This window comes from Musca autumnalis, unplaced genomic scaffold, assembly GCF_047663935.1.
Source record: "Musca autumnalis isolate F117 unplaced genomic scaffold, ASM4766393v1 scaffold_3, whole genome shotgun sequence".
In the NCBI taxonomy this organism is placed as follows: domain Eukaryota; kingdom Metazoa; phylum Arthropoda; class Insecta; order Diptera; family Muscidae; genus Musca; species Musca autumnalis.
In genome coordinates, this window is record NW_027411866.1 from 152,015,164 (window position 1) to 152,030,992 (window position 15,829).

Genomic DNA, 15,829 nt, shown 5'->3' on the forward strand with positions numbered 1-15,829 from the left:
CTACGGAACAAAATTCCTATGTCGGAGCAAAATCTGATCGATTTCGGTCAGATTTCGGAACGATATCAGAAGAAAATCCTTGGGAAATTCGGATAGCAAATTTTGTCTTCCGAATTTTCGTACACATTTCTGAATGATGTCGTATGAAAATCGGAGGTACTTTCCGAATCTCCGTAAAGATTTCTGTACGATTTTGGAATACACCAAGACCTCGCTTTGCGTCGTAGATACGTTCCAAAAAAAAACACGACTCAAAGTGAAACGACGTAATGCGAATTAATATTTTCTATGGAAAGCCAAGTAAAGTTGGGAGATAGGTTCCAGGTTGAAACACACTTTTTTCTTATGTCCACAATTTTAGGTAGAGAAATTACCTGAACAAATAGGAACCCTAAATGCTAAATTACAGCCATTTTTGGTCTAATTCGGCCAGAAAATGTAGCTAAAACAAAATAATTGAAATCTGGCGGCATCGTTATACTCGTATGACGGATATAACAAAACGTTTACCTATGTATGTTCTTCATTTTTGGTGGAGAAATTTCTACATCACTGGGCACACTAAATAACAAATTATAGCTCATTCGGGCTGAAGATGTAGCTAAAATGGTCCACATACCTGAAATCGGGCGTTACCGATGTAGCCCATCTTCGAATTTGATCTAAGCTTAGACTAAATACACATGTGTACAAAATTTCAGCCATATATCTCAAATCATTCGGAAGATGGCGTGATTACAACAAAAGGACGGACGGTAAGACGAAAATGGCTAAATCAGCTTATATGATCGCAAATGAATATTTCAATGTGTTTCAAACGGAAAAACAAACTTTATATACCGTCTATGCTATGGTAGAGGGTATATAAAAAATTAGACACTCAAATTTGAAACAACGCAACATCGAAAATCGACGCACAGTGTCACGACCGTGGCCAAAAATGGTAAAAACTAAATACTTCATTGAACAAATTTATTGATGGCGAGTGATAGAAAACATATTAATTAAGAAGAATCTGAATTTTGGTACTGATACGTGAAGTAGTTTTTGCTATATGAGGATTTAAATCCGACTATTTTAGTTAATACGTATTTTTGTGTTTTTTTTTCTAAAATTAATAAATTATATTATGCGTTAATATTTAAAATTTAAAAGTAACGGTCGCTGCAAAAATCGTTCCTAAGTTCTCTTATGATCTAATAAACTTGGCTACACTTTTGTTTGCATGTTAATATTAATCATATGGTGTTTATATTTACCCAAACATGTATTACTAAGTTTATTAATTTTCTGAAGCAAATTTTAAATTGAGTGGAGCGGGAAAAAATGGTATAAAAAGGTATATCGAAATTTTTTGCTGTATGAGTAGTAAAAAGTGAGTACTTCAAATATAAAAAGGTCCCAGCTGCAGAGGTTTGCAGACGAATGTGCCATTTCTCTTTTTCAGCGACCACCTCACTGAAAGGACACCCCCTTTTTTAACAAATCGTTTTGTGGTGTTGGCTATAGCGCGAAAACAAATGAACCGATCATCATATATTTTTGTGGGCTTATTAAGCACCTAATAATCGTGCTTTAAAACGAGAGAATTTTAAAAATATCAATTTTTAAAAAATTGTGAACAGCGAAAATCAAAATTCGATTTTTTACAAAAAATTCACCGTTATTGACCACTAATCGGTCAAAAAAAAAATTTAAAGGAAATTTCTCATATATATAGACATGAGTTTGATATATTCAATATGCTCACAAACAATTTGAAGACTAAACACCAAATTTCACTCATATCGGGTGGATATTGAGGCCACAACACTCAAAATACCGAAAATGAGGAGGCACGGTTCTATGGGGGCTATAGGAAGACGAGGACCTATACCGACATATTTCTGGTGGAAGGTTATAAGTCCCCTAACGGAGACTTAATACCAATTTTTAGCCATTTCGGTGTGATAATCAGGCTAAAACCTCCAAAATACCGAAAATCGGGAGGTACCGTCCTATGGGGGCTATATGAAGGCGTGGACCAATGCAGACAAATTTCAAGGTGAAGCTATAATGCACCCTACGAAGACCAAATACCAAATTTTTAAGCAATTTCGGTGTAATAATGAGGCTAAAATCTTCAAAATACCGATAATCGGGAGGTGCCGTTATATGGGGGCTATATCAAAACGTGGACCTAAGCCCACAATTCTCTGTTGGAATGTTTGATACCTCTGCCGAAGACTAAGCACAAAATTTGAATACTTTCGGTTGGTCATTGTGTCTAAAACATTCAAAATACCGAAAATCTGGAGGTACGGTTCTATGGGGGCCATATCAAAACGTGGACCGACCAACCCAATTTTTTGTCCTGAAGATTGTACGTCAATAATAGGTACGTGTACCAAAATTGATGCACCTACGACAACTCCTATTTTTGGCCACAGTTAATATGAACTCGCGACATTGTGCGAAGCAACTTCGAAAACAACGCAAAGTGAAACGACGACTCTGACGCCTTTTTATTGAAACATTTTTCTTATTACTCGTATGTTTTTTATTGAAATCTTGTAATTCGCAAACATTTTTAATTATTTTCACTCTTGTTATCATTTTGTTGTAATATTAGAACAATGTAAACTATGTGTTGGAATATGTTAAGTCTATCATCACTAGCTGGAATAATTAATTATTCGTACCGAAATCGAACGGAAATTTACTTCCGTATTGCTTTACAAATGACAAATAATATACAATGTTTTCTGTTTCTTATCGCCGATGTACTTAACAACTACGAAGCTACGTGTTTCTTAACGTCAAAAACTGGTATTTTTAACGCAGGTAAAAAGCAAACAAGAATCACTTTGTTATACCCTACACCACTATGTGGGGAGGGTATTATAAGTTGGTTTTGGCCAAAAAGTTTGTAACGCATCGAAATAATGGTCGTAGACCCATACCAAAATGAATGTCTCGGCGAGCTGAGTCGATCTGGCTATGTGTGTCCGTCCGTCTGTCCATCTAAACCTTGTAATCACGCTACAGGTCGCAATTTTGATCGGATCGTCACCAAATTTTGGGTGTTGATGAGGGTCCCGGAGGGGAAGAAGCCTATTGATTTTGGTGCTGGTCGGATAATATTCATTGGCAAAAAAATTATTTTGAGAAAAAGTCAACGTTTTATTTCAAAGCTAATATCTCCGCATCAAGCAAAACCTGCTAATGAAAGTAGAAAATATCACATTTACAACTATGTATAGTAGGTTGTCGTAGGTGGTCAAACAACGAAGATAACGCAATAGTCGCTAATACAACCCAACTTTTCATTTTTGCGAGTTTAATTATAATGACGAATAACAGCTTTGGATGGGGAGCTTCCAAAAGCAAAGCCTGACTATGAAAGTGGAATAGCCCACCTTTACAATGTACAAAGTAGGTTGGCGTAGGTGGCCAAATAACGGAGATATAGCAATAGTCGGTAATACATCCCGTTTTTCAATTTTTTTTTTCGAAATCGCGCTACAGTTTGCAATTTTGATCGGATCGTCACTAATTTTTTGGAAGTTGATGCGTGTTCCACAGAGGAATAAGCCCATTAAGTTTGGTGATGGTCGGATAATATTCACGGGTCAGAATGGGCAAAAACTTATTTGGAGAAAAAGTCGACGTTTTATTTCAAAGCCAATATCTCTGTTTCTTTAAGAGGTATATCAAAAGCAAAACCTGGCGAGGAAAGTAGAAACTACAATGTAAAGTAGGTTATCGTAGGTGGTCAATAGGGTTATGACTTTTTTACAACCTCATAACCCTGTATCATAGCGTGATGAGTTTTGCCATAAGATTACATAAAATCTTAATTATAAGGTGATTCGGTGAAAAAACCTCACGCACAAAATGATTTTAAAATTTGAATTTATTAAAATTATGGACAATTTTTTGAAGTCACTGAAAACAGATATATAATTGAAAATAAACTTTAGAGCCACATGAGATAATTAAAATGACATAAAATTTATTTCTCACTATTTTTCTTCAATTCTGAGAATCGTAAACAATGTCGTAAACGCTTTTATTCAAAAATATAATTTTTTAACAAAAAACAGAAAATTTAAAATTTTTTCAAAGTGACTTTTTTCCCGACTTTTTTAATATTTGAATGAAATAAACTTTATTATAGTTATTAGTAGGCTTAAATTTATTCACTAGCGCAACAAAATTAATTTTTTGAAAAAAATTTTTTTTTCATTTCATATATTTTTGCAAAAAATTATTTTTATACCCTATACCACAATGTGGAAAAGGGTATTATAAGTTTGTTTTGGTAAAAATTCATGTAACACCGCGAAATATTCGTCGGAGACCCCGAATGTGGTATACCAATCTTCATATCTCGACGAGATAAAGCGATTTTGAGATGTGTGTCCGTCCGTCAGTCCGTCCGTCCGTCCGTCTGTCCATTATAAATTGTAAACACGCTCCAGGCCGCAATTATGGACCGATCGTCACGAAATTTTGTATGGAGGTCGGGTTCAGATCAGAATAGATCCCTATTCTTATTGATGATGATCGTGAAATATTTAGTGGGTGAAATGGACCAAAAACATAATATTTATCCAATTTTCTAGCGGCTCTGTAGGTCTCAATAATAGTCCGATCAACGCGTAATTTTATACAAGGTAAGAGTATATCCCAAAGGAGAAGCTTGCAATTTGAGATGGCGATCGGATAATATTTAGAGGGTTAAATGGACCAAAACTTTTATGTGAAAATTGTGCAAATTTTTAATACACAGCTTATATCTTAATTCCTGGAAGTGACATTCTGGTCAAGTGGGATATACTTGAAAGTGGAACGCTTGACCTTTCAATTGATGCCAATTATGCTGGTGTGCATGATCAGATAACAGAGTTACAGCCTAATATATTCCGTTATTTGTTTGTAGTGTAATAATAAACTCGCTAGAAGTCGCAATTATACATCAATAGTCACGAAATTTTGCACCGGGTAAGAGTATAGGTCGAAAAAGATGCCTACAATTTTGAATGATGATCTGATTCTCTTTAGCGGGTGAAATGGACCATTACTTTTGTATGAAAAATATAAAAATTTTATTTTTGGTCGATATTTTAATTCCTTGAGGACATATATATTTCGCAAAGTAGCCTACATATAGAAAAAAAAAACTACTGACCTTTCCTCTGATGTAAATTGCAATAAAGTGTTTGCTAGATAACGAGCCTACTGCCTAATATATAATGGGTTCTGTGTAGAGAACCACATTTTTATCCCATGCTACATATTGTCTCTCCAATAGTTTATGTAACACCACGAAATATTCGTCCTAGACCACTTATTTGGTATGCCAAAATTCATATCTCGACGACATAAAGCGATTTAGCGATGTGTGTCCGTCCATTAAAAATTGTAAACAAGCTTAAGGCCGCAATTATGGACCGATTGTAACGAATTTTTTAAGGAGGTTGGGTTCGGGCCGGAATAGAAATGATTAGTTTTTGGTGATGATCGTGAAATGTTCAGGGGATGAAATGGACCAAAAACAAAATTTTAACCAATTTTGTAGCGGCTGTGTAAGTCAAAATAATAACCTGCAAAATTTTAAACAAAGTTTGAGTTTATGATGAAGAAGAAGCGTACAAACCAACGTGAAGATCAGATAATACTTAACGGGTTAAATGGACTGAAACTTTTGTGTGAAATTGGTAAAAATTTCAACAACGCAGCGGTTAAACAGTGGAAGTAGTAGTACTTCCTTACATTATAGTTTGTGTGAACTAAATTTTACTTTCCTGTTACAAAATTGTCTTTGTCATGCTAGATAACTTTTTGGTTTTGGTCATAAGTATTATACATTACATCTCTGATATTTGATAATTCAATTTTCACAATCATCGAAAAGAAGTTCCGTGGAGAGCGATTGTCCAGGGGTAGTGGTATAGGGTACCCCATGGTCGGCTCCGTCCGACTATAGACTTTTCTTACTTGTTTTAAAATCGATTTGCGCGTGAACTTTTTTTATATTTCAATGGAATAAACGATAGCATAGTGATTAATAGGCAAAATTTCAATTATCCCTGCTACAGGAAATAATTTTTAAGGAAAAATGTCAAAAAGTCATAACCCTAGTGGTCAAACAACAGAGATATCGCAATAGTCGGTAATGCATCCCATTTTCCAATTTTTTTGTAATCACGCTACAGGTCGCAATTTTGATCGGATCGTCACGAATTAGTCGGATAATGTTCAGGAGTCGGAATAAGCAAAAAGCTTATGTGGAGAAAAGTCAACGTTTTATTCTTCTGCGAATATCTCCGCTTCTGGTAGGAGTATTCCAAAAGGAAAGTCCGTCAATGGAAGAAGAAAAGATCTCCTTTATATTGATGCAAAGCAGGGGCGTACGCAGGATTTCATTTCGGGGGGGCCCAACTTGACCAAAAATCATGAAAATTGAAAATGGTGTGTAGGGTTACGTATAGCTTTTTTAAGGTTTTGCTGTTGATTTTATATGAAATATTGACACAAAGTATAAAAATTCAGTAGAGAAAGATCACAATATTTAGGATACAATTTTAACTTTTTACAGAGTATTAAATATAAGTTAAATCTATACTTATAAAAGAGTTCAGTAATGATGACTCACTGACTCACTGATTCACTGACTCACTGACTGACTGACTGATAATCATCGCCCAGACTAAACGGCTAAAGCTAGAATCTTGAAATTTTGGGTGAGGGTCACTCTTGGGCCGAAGGTGTCAGATAAGGCTGGATTTTTGGAAATTCGAACTAGAACTGTACTAATAGTACTAAAAGGTACTAAATATGGTACCCTTTGTATTAGGCAAACGCGAAGAGCTAGAATTCTGAAATTTGGAATAAGGGTCACTGATGGAGAGTTAGAAAGGTGTACCAAAGGGTTTTTGGAAATTCGAACTATAAGTGTTCGAAAAGTACTAAAAGTTACTAAATTTAGTACTATTTGTTATTACGTGAACGGATAGAGCTAAAATCTTGAAATTTGGAATGAAAATCAAGGTTTAGAAGGTGAGTTGATATAAGGAGGTGGTTTTGAAAATGTGTACTCATGTGTACGAATAGTACTAAATGGTACTAAATTTGGTACAATTTGAATTTAGGCGAACCGACAAAGTTGGAATTCTGAAATTTGGAATTACTATTACTGTTGGAGTGTAGGTTTGAGATATGGAGGTAGTTTTCGAAATTCGTACATATGGGTAAGAAAGGTACTAAATAGTACCAAATAAGGTACCATTTGGGTTTGGGGGAACGGATGGAGCTGGAATTCTGAAATTTAGAATTAGGATTGCTGTCGGAATGTAGGATAGAGGTATTTTGGAAATTCGTACTTTTGGGTACGAAAAGTACTAAATGGTACCAAATTTGGTACAATCTGAATTTAAGTGATCGGATAGACCTGGAATAGTGAAATTTGGAATTAAGATTACAATTGGAGTGTGGAATTGGGATACTTTTAAAAATTCGTACTTATGGCTACAAAAAGTACTAAATGGTACCAAATTTGGTACAATTTGGATTCGGGTGATCGGATACATTTGTAATCCTGAAATTCGAAATTAAGATTACTGTTGGAGTGTTGAATAGATGTAGGTTTGGAACTTAGGGTCTATGGAACAAAAAGTACTAAATGGTACTAAATTTGGTACAATTTGGATTACGGTGATCTGATGCAGCTGTAATCCTGAAATTCGAAATTAAGATTACTGTTGGAGTGTTGGATAGAGGTAGGTTTGGAACTTCGGACCTATGGGAACAAAAGTACTAAATGGTACTAAATTTAGTACAATTAGGATTATGGTGATCGGATGCAGCTGTAATCCTGAAATTTGGAATTAAGATTACTGTTGGCGTGTAGGATTGAGGTAGTTGTGGAAATTCGTACTCAAGGGTACGAATAGTACTAAATAGTACCAAATTTGGTACATTTAGGATTTGGGTGAACGGATATAGCTGGAACCCCGAGATTTGGAATAAGGAGTACTGTTGGAGTGTAGGATTGATAAAGTTTAGGAAATTTTTAGTTATCGGAGGAAAAGTACTAAATGGTACTAAACTTGGTACAATTTTTATTTCAGTGATGGGATACATTTGGAATCGTGAGATTCGGAATTACGATTACTGTTGGAGTGTTGATAGAGGTAGGGTTGGAAATTCGTACTCTGGATACGAATAGTACTAAATGGTACCAAATTTGGATTTGAGTTATCGGATGTATCTGGAATCCTGAAATTCGGAATTAAGCTTAGTGTTTGAACATAGCACTGAGGTAGTTTAGACAATTTGTACTTACGGATACGAAAAGTACTAAATGGTACCAAATCTGGTACAATTTGGATTTGGGTGAACGGATATTGCAGGAACCCCGAGATTTGGAATAAGGAGTACTGTTGGAGTGTAGGATTGATAAAGTTTTTGAAATTTTTAGTTATGCGTACGAAAGTACTAAATGGTACCAAATTTGGTACAATTTGTGTGATCGGATACATTTGGAATCCTGAAATTCGGAATTAAGATTACTGTTGGAGTGTTGATAGAGGTAGGTTTAGAAATTCGTACTTTGGATACGAAAAGTACTAAATGGTACCAAATTTGGTACAGTTTGGATTACGGTGATCGAATGCAGCTGTAATCCTGAAATTTGGAATCCTGAAATTCGGAATTAAGATTACTGTTGGAGTGTTGATAGAGGTAGGTTTAGAAATTCGTACTTTGGATACGAAAAGTACTAAATGGTACCAAATTTGGTACAGTTTGGATTACGGTGATCGAATGCAGCTGTAATCCTGAAATTTGGAATTAAGATTACTGTTGGCGTGTAGGATTGAGGTAGTTGTGGAAATTCATACTCATGGGTACGAATAGTACTAAATGGTACCAAATTTGGTACAGTTTGGATTTGGGTGAACGGATACAGCTGGAATCCCGAGATTTGGAATAAGGAGTTGGAATGTAGGATTGATAAAGTTTTGGAAATTTTTTGTTATGTGTAGGAAAAGTACTAAATTTGGTACAATTTGGATTTCAGTGATAGAATACATTTGGAATCGTGAAATTCGGAATTAAAATTGATGTTGGAGTGTTGATAGATGTAGGTTTAGAAATTCGTACTTTGGATACTAATAGTACTGAATGGTACCAAATTTGGATTTGAGTGATCGGATATATCTGGAAGCCTGAAATTCGGAATTAAGCTTATTGTTTGAACATAGTACTGAGGTAGTTTGGAAAATTTGTAATTATGGGAACAAAAATTCTAAATGGTACTTAATTTGGTACAATTTGTATTTGTATGAACGGATAGAGCTGGAATCCTGAAATGTGGAATTTAGGTTACTGTTAAAGTGAAGGATTGAGGTAGTTTTCGAAAACCTTACTTATGGGTACGAAGAGTACGAAATGGTACAATTTGGAATTGGATGAACGGATACACCTGGAATCTTGAGATTTGGAATTACGATTACTGTTTTTATTTTGTATTCAAGTCAGTGTCGGATTGATATATGTTGTCGAAAACGTGTCATGAGTATACGAAAAGTACTTAATGGTACTCAATTTGTTGGGTGTAGAGACTGTGCTGGAATCTGTATGTTTTGGAGTTAGGGTGAGTATTGCTATTCAACGTTTGTCACGCTGTTAATGTGTAAGGGTGAGATACGGCTGATCTTTTTGAAAATCGAATTAAAAAGAGACGAACAGTACTAAAATAAAAATTGATAAAAATTCGCCATTTTCATATTATATATTGTTTATTTGTTGTTATATCCTTTTCGCATACGAAGTAGCGGGTACTTTGCTAGTATAAGATATTTAGTTAATTCTCTTTCGAGTTGAGCTTATTAGACCTATTATATACCTTGAAAAATTAGGAGTCTACCGAAGTCCCACACATTCAATCATTACGCTACGTTTCACGGGTGGTTAAGCCGATCTTCAGGCGTATTGAATGTTGTTTTTGTGGCAGACGAAGGCAAAGCTTGGGAACTAGTATATATATCGCAATTCATTAGATAAATGCATATGCGAAATTATGTCAGTTAATTGAAACTCCAAACTTTTCCTATAGTCGTGGTTGGTAATCCCATTTTTCAATGTTCACAAATCCTATGGTAAGTTTTATTCCTACGTCATTAGTATTGCTCTCCTACACGCAGAGAAAAAATATGTTTGATCCAACAATATTCCAAGAGCAAAATATATATTGTTAATATATTGTTGGATTCCTTATGTAGTATTGTCAATCCAACAATCGTTAATGTCACACTGGACTATATTATGTGTTTTAAATATAAATATGTATTGTCACTTTGACACTATAACGCTTTGGACCAAACATGTAAGTACGATAGTTTTGGTTAGAGGTATCAATATATGTTGTTACAATTCACAATAGTTTTGGTCCAAGTGGACAATAAATATTGTTAGAACTTACATTTGTTTTGGTCAGAATTAACAATATTTATTGTTGCAATTTACAATAGTTTTGGTCAGAATAGACAATAAATATTGTTAGAACTTACAATAGTTTTGGTCAGAAGTAACAATATTTATTGTTGCAATTAACAATAGTTTTTGTCAAAATGGACAATAAATATTGTTAGAACTTACAATATTTTCGGTCAGAAGTAACAATATTTATTTTTGCAATTCACAATAGTTTTAGTCAAAATGGACAATAAATATTGTTAGAACTTACAATAGTTTCGGTCAGAAGTAACAATATTTATTTTTGCAATTCACAATAGTTTTGGTCAGAAGTAACAATATTTATTTTTGCAATTCACAGTAGTTTTGGCCAGAAGTAACAATACTTATTGTTGCAATGCGAAATGGTTGGAATAAAAATTGCATACTTACCTTTTTAATGTGTTACATTTAAAAAAATATAAAAAGTTTCATTTTATTATTTATTTCATATATGATTTTTAAAAATTTTAAATAAACCTGATATGAGATAATTTTAATTTCAATTGACGCTAATTTTATTTAGTTTAACAAAGATTGATGTGCAAATAAAGCATGTTGGTAAACTATTTATTGTGATTTATTCGGTCAGGAAAATTGTGAATCCAAGTCGTTAGTACAATTTGAAGCTAAATAAAAAAAGAAAATATGTTAGAAATATCGCTTAGTAAAAGTACAAAAAGAAGATACTTACTAAATAATTTTATGCCCACAACAATATCGGTTGAAGAAATGTATTGTTGCACCAAATTACTGAATATAACTGGTTTAGAGAGTATTCTTATTAAAAATGTCCACTTCAGCTGTCGTTGATTAGTTTTATGTTTTCTTAACTAAATTTAAAAAGTCTGCAGCAAAACACTCCTTAACCCGCTAAATAAAAAAATAGCATCATGAAGTTAGTTAAAAACAGACACACAAAACTACGCAATAAAATACAAGTGTCAGCAATAGTCTTTTCTTTGGTTTTCATTGAGCATGCATTGCAAAAATTATTAGACTGTTGCAACTCGCAAAATATAAAGAATATTTTAAATTAAAATAGAATTCCGACAATTCGTTCACAAAACCTCAAATTTAGGAAAAAAAACTATTTCTATTTTCTCTTCGTATAATAAGTTTCAACCACATTTTTTGTTTTTAGCTCTTCACAAAACACACACACATAACAACTTACATACGATAGTAGAAGAAGAGATTCAAAAGAGGTGGTGTCAAACAACAATGAAAAATAGTATTGGTAAAATGGACAATAAATATTGTTAGAATTCAGAACAGTTGAGGTAAAATTATCTATATTTACAATAGTTTTGGTCAAAACTACAAACGCGTGTTGTAAACATTATTCAGTACAAAAAGAACCCAAAAGGGATCGACGTTTTCAAGAAAATTTAATTTATTGTGTCAAAGATGTATGAATTATCGGAATTCTTCTTTAATATCTCCTTGCAACGCAAATTCTGCTTCAACCACCACTTTTATATTTACCGATTCACAAAAACACATGAGAAAACCAAAAACAAAACAAAAACTACATGACAAAAGTAGATAACGCCATAAAAAAAGAAAACACCGACAGTTTTAAAATAATAAAGAATTCAATTGATTTAATAATGTATGACACTTTTATTATTAGATTTTTTGCATTTTTGTCTTGGAATGTTGTTTTTCTGAGTTTATAATCACTAATGTTTTACATTTTTTGATCCACTTTCTTTGACTGCCAAACAAAAACTAATTAGGGACAAAGAACGCGCAAACACAAATAATTTCACCGGCTGCCACACATAAACTAAAGAGAGCAAAAGAAGAATGCAGCGACTAGAATCCAGAGCAAATACTCAACAAGTTAACGGGAGAGAGTATAGTCAAAAATATGTATTTTTGAACTAATAATAGACATTTTACCAATTATAGCCTTTGCTCACTTGTTTTCTGATGCATTCGCATGTGATTTTGATCATTTTGTAATTAAACAAAAAAATATATAATTAAAATGGATGATTCGCGAAGGTAAGTATATATGTATAATAGGGTGGGGCGATTTGAACACCATCACCGGCGCCTGCAGTTTCTGATTCTCGGGATTGTAGTGAGCAAAAAAGTCTGCTAGACCATATGTCTAAAGTGAAAATCGAGCCCCCGGATTTTGACTTGAACTTTTTTATCCTGGGTTATTGGATATTTTGGCATATAACAACCAAACCATTGAGATTTTCGATCCAACACGAAGACAAAAATTATAGCCAAGACAATAATTAAGAACTCTCTAGTACATCTCAAAAGCGTTGGAATGCTCCTTCAGGCAGTTTTGGCCTTGAGAAAGTGGTAATTTTTCGGAAAATATCGATAAATGACACTGTGCTACAAAATGGAACTCAAAGTAAGTGGGTGGAAATTTTCTTTTGGAGATGAAAGCCCTTGTTGAGTGTACTAAGAACCCAAAAGGAAATTTTCACCATAGGTAAAGTTTCTGAGATATCGCGTGATTAATGGTTTAATTGTGACCCCTTAATTTGTGAGAAAATAGCTTTTTATCTCTGTTTAGTGTTATTATAGCTACATTTTGAGATCACATCTCTTCAGTCAAATCGAATGGCGGAACTTTTTGTAGAATATTTCATCCCTCTAAATCAATTCCTTCCATGTCCTTTTCGTCCTTTCTTTCTTGAACCGTAGTAAAAGTACCACAAGACGAGATTTTACAGCATCCAAATATTCTACAAAAATGATGTTTAGAAGATTTTAGGAACGGTTGATATTAATCCACTTTCCGAATAAATATTTTAAAATTTAAATGTTTATATGAGGGAAAAAATTTTTGATTTGAGGGCAGGGACGTAGCCAGGATTTCATTTCGGGGGGGGCCCATCTGACCAAAATTTTTAAAATTCATGTTAGCGAAAATGTCTTATTTAGCAAAGATGTAAACCTTATTTTAGACTTATTCTACTGATGAAATAATTTTCAATACTATTTTTTAGTTCATATGGCGCACGACTTCTTGGCCAATTTTATCTTGTTTTTAGAACTTTTTTGACAATATATCACACTTAATATATGGTCAAAACAATGAATATATTAATAATGCCATATATTTTTGGGCGTATCATTTATCAAATAATTCACAACTACAGTGAATGTTATGAAATTCAGTGATATCACTTCGGTAAGGTCAAAAGAAAGCTAATACATTGGAAAACCTTAGAAATATCATAACATTTAATTTTCAAATATCTTAACATTATAATTTTCAAAAATATGCACAAATTCGATGTCTACATATCGCAAAGAATCGAGAACCGAGAACTAATGCTGAGCAATAGTTAGTCTATCCATCAAGAAATTCTAGCACCTAATCGCGGTTATGTAAATGACAAATTCTGTCGCCAAATCGTACATCTGTCAATAGACTTATTTTGGCGCCCAATCGTCGGACTTCACTTATAGAAATTCTGGATCTTCTCATAAATTTATCAAGAACAAGGGAATATCTGGAATCCAGTCTTAACTTCGTTCAAAATGAAATTATGTCGCCCAATCCAAGGCCTATACATGTATACATTCATTTAGCAAAAATCCATAAACACAATTTTCCCAATCTACATTGTTTATACTCTCAGCCTTTAGCCAAAATGTGCCTTATCGAAATAATGGCTTTAGGGCCAAAGTGTGTTTGGAAGAAATCTGTTTCAGACTTAGCTATGTCCGTTCGTCTGGGTTGCCGCCTGGGGAGCACGATAATTCTCAAACAGATCAACCGATTCGGTCCAAAATTTGGCCTTCGTGATATTTTGATCTATATACTCTTTCGGCAAACTTCCGCAGAGTATTTCAAAAATGGTCAGCGAACTGCAGTTTAAGACGTCTCTGGATAAGCTGTGTAAGTGGTCATGGCTTCACTTCTTTTATGCTAATAATTAGTTATAAGTAAAAAATGAAATAAATGAATAAATAAATAAAAAACTCTCTGGAAACGCTTTGCTTTTTGCAAGTGTTCTCGGGGCTCCTATTACTACCGTACAAGTTTTTCTGAGGCAAGTCTATACTTCCAGTGAAAATGGCCCGAAAGCTGTAAAGAACACCTAAGGCATTCATGTGTAGTGGCTAGTGCACACGACAACTTTCGAACCGGATACTGCGTTGGTCCAAACTTTGTTTATCGCAATATTTCAGCGAGCCTTATATATACAAAATTCGAAGATGGTGCTTTTCGGTCTACTTCTTCTGGTATTTTCCCCTCAAATTTCAAGAATTTTAGCTAAAGTGGAATGCGCGAGTTTTCTTGAACGGAGCAACAGATTTGATCCAAACTTTGGATTTAGTAATATTTTTTCTAAACTTAGTTTTTGCTCGAAAATGGGCCATACTGCGGTACCTCCCTCATCATCAAAATAGTTGTTTAAGTGCAGTTTAGAGCGGTGTTAAGTTTTTCGTGGGCAAGACCATATTTCCTGGCATAAGAGTCAGAAGGTGAAAATTATACTTTGGCGAACTGAAATGACTGGTGAGCGCAATATATTTTAAAAGGAATGACTCCCAAAATAAGATCTACTCCAAAAATGAACTATGTCGGTCCGGTCTATTTCCCCATACCTCTTCCGCAACACTTGTGATCAATGATACAATGCCATATTTTGTTTGCAAGTTCATACGTCCGAAAATGGCTACAAATTTCTGAAAATCTCCTAATGCATAGTTTTTGGGTTTAAGGATTTTGGCTGTGTAGACGCTATTCGATCTGTCTATACTCGTAGATGAAAGTTTCAATTCACACAGGCTCAGGGTATATTCCTGTCAGCAAAGTCGGGTGGTACTTGTTGAGATTTTGACGAAGAAGAACCTGTTTCCGATCAGTTTTTAGATTTCGTTTGTCGTCACAAGGTCCTTTACCGAAGCAGGAAAAATTAATATTGCTAGAAATGTGCATCCATTGAAAATACTTTCAAAATACAATTGCTGTGGGTTTATATATAAAGTAGAAGTAGTTTGTACATTTGTTCGTTTGAAGTTTATGGACTCAAAAACCGCTGAACCGATCTTCCTGAAATTTTCAGAGTATATCACTACATGGCCTGAAGGTAACATTGGCTATAAAAATTTCTGAAATTCCGCGTTGATCCGGAGATATAGTATCAGAATCGGAGGAACCTCGAAAAAATTTAGATTTTTTATGCAAGTGTCTATAGAATGGTAACAGATAATGTCTCCAAATTTTGGATGTGTACAGGAATTTGGTCTAGAAATAAATCGGTCTAAAATGGTCTAGCGTTGAAATCGGTTCAGATTTGGATATAGCTCCCATATATATTTTCTTCCGATTTCACGT

General features: G+C 34.2%; 1 protein-coding gene and 1 long non-coding RNA gene across 2 annotated transcripts in view; one reads left to right on the forward strand and one right to left on the reverse strand.

Annotated features, from left to right (window-relative positions):
* The window catches only part of LOC141397941 (uncharacterized), a 229,001-nt gene that overhangs the window by 186,609 nt on the left and 26,563 nt on the right, over window positions 1-15,829 (forward strand). The gene's annotated exons all lie outside the window — the stretch shown is intronic.
* LOC141396437 (uncharacterized) lies at window positions 10,986-12,229 on the reverse strand. Its single transcript, XR_012411160.1, has 3 exons — window positions 11,989-12,229; window positions 11,195-11,373; window positions 10,986-11,129 (listed from the first exon to the last, which is right to left on the reverse strand). It is a non-coding gene; the product is annotated as an uncharacterized lncRNA (long non-coding RNA).